This window comes from Gymnoscopelus braueri, assembly GCF_963280865.1.
Source record: "Gymnoscopelus braueri genome assembly, chromosome: 22".
Taxonomy (NCBI): Eukaryota; Metazoa; Chordata; class Actinopteri; order Myctophiformes; family Myctophidae; genus Gymnoscopelus; species Gymnoscopelus braueri.
The window spans coordinates 10,714,867-10,717,172 of record NC_137624.1 but is presented as its reverse complement, the minus strand read 5'-3'; positions in this window follow the sequence as shown (position 1 = coordinate 10,717,172).

The window sequence follows — 2,306 nt, the reverse complement described above, 5'->3', positions numbered from 1 at the left end:
CACTCATTTCCTACCTAAATCCCATTTTTCTGATAGGAGATCAATAATATAGTGTGGCAAAATAAATACCCTATGTCTTCTGTGCTCCGTGAAATGTTGAAATCGCGAGACGATGTCGCCAAATGTGTTTTTTTTTCTTTTTCGTCATGGCATGTACATTCCGTATGCTCTGACATGAAGCTGTGATAAACTGTGATATGCGACATCAGACAATGCAACAGTTATGTAGCTCAAAAGTTTATATATTCATACTGAAAGCAAGCTAATAATCCTTTTTCTAACTTAATGGTGATGCATCCTTTCTTACCTCTGGGTTTTGGGGACACTGTGCTGGTCTATGATCAGGTCTGCTCTTTCTGTATATATTCTGTTCCAATGTTTCCTGCTCTGAAAAGATTTTTTCACAAGAGAGATTATATTATATTCTACGTTTATTCAGATGGTTTATTCTATTTATACACAAAGAATTGCACTCATGAATGTATGGATGTAAAGACTTGAACAATGGAATGCTGTTCTTTTTGCTATATTCAGTTTGTTGTATGAATGCTGTGAAGGGAAATCTGGCACGAAAAGGGGTTCACGTGCACAATAAAAATGTGTTCATGTGATTTCCAGCCTCTTGCATTTTTTTACATAATGCACTTTGCACTACATCTCTGCATCGCTACTAATAGTAATAAATATTACTATTTGAAGAAGTTTGCCAAAGAAAACCTAATACATTATAGGATGTTTTGGCTTGTCATTATTGGTGAAAAGTTTCTAAACTTTCGTGTTGAAATATGCCGATTGTGAGCTTGTAGATTGGCAATTTTTGCTATTCGGTCTGCGAAGAAGTCTTCTCTGGTTAAAATACAAATGAATGATAAAAAACTATTGAAAGCTACAATCAATAACAGAGAGAGGTATTTACAGTGATTTCCAAACTACAATAAAGAAGATGGCAGTGTATCTAATTTGGTGTCCAATCCGGTGTCTGCTTAAAGGTAGGGTAAGGGATATGTTGTTGTTGTTGTTGTTAAAATAAGTGTTAAGTAGCTCTATATTGTGATGGTGATCATTGCTATAGAGTTGTTTGTTCAGTAACCGGGGTGTCCCTGTCTCTGCAGCTCTTTAGTGAACAGAAAATGCATTTTCCGGTTGCGATACAAACTTTATCCTATCAGGAGAGCGAAGTCATACAGGATAAACAAGTGAAATTGGAAGTAATGACACACAGAAATGAGCAGACAACATTTTTATTGGAACACTATCCTACCTTGAGGTCTAAATGTCTCAATGCAGACCGCCTCAAACCACTGCGAATGTACTAAGTTATATTGTATTGACATACAGATTGGTTAAAATAACCATATATTCATTAAAATTGTAGCTTGAACTTTTCAACCAGTCGGAACCATGGAGACGTAACATCTGGCTTTCATCACAGACTGCTGTGCTTTGTCTGAAGAAATTAAGACTGAAATGTTGCTCGTATGGACATTCAAGGTCTGGACAGTAGAAATGGCTGGCACTGTACAGTACACTACCATGCACCGCTGACAACATACAGTAAACTGACATCATAAAATGGTCCTAAACTGCAGCACCTTTAGACCAAACAATAATAATTATGGCAATAGTAGTGATATGAGACTTATGAGGTGCCATAAAATTGAAGGAAGACAATCAAAGCACTGACAATCTTCTGTGATAACCACCTGTAAAGTTATTTAGTTTCCAGTTTAATGCAGTTATATCTTACAAATTGCATATTTAGATCTATGCTTTGGTTCAGACAGAGACTGCATTTGCTCTATAATCCTAAACTCAGTATTTCGAATATTATGCCCCAATTTATGACGTAAATAAAACGGCTGATGAAATCAATTATTATAAATTAAATACAATGTATCTACATTCTAAAATATTTAGCAAAATATGGAATGTTTTTCAACATCTTTCTTTCAGCTGCTATTTCCCCACAGTGTGTCCAACCCAAGGTCAGCTGTTTTAAATAATACGGAGACATGTCGAGAATATCGTCGCTGTCGGGCAGAAACCTCATATCGCCATATTTCAACCTTTTTTAGAAAAGTTTTTTTCGTCACTTAATGCCCTACTTCGTCGTACAAGTGTCGAGCAAAAGTAGTGAAAGTAGCCGACCTACAAGCTCATGAGCTCGTAGCTATTTTCACTCTTTCTGACCATTTTCATTCCATTTCCTGAAAAGTAACGGTTTCGGACATATAAGGTTTCCACTCGACAGCGACAATATCCAAATTGGATGTGAATGAGTTGATAAAAAAAAGGGAAAAAAACTC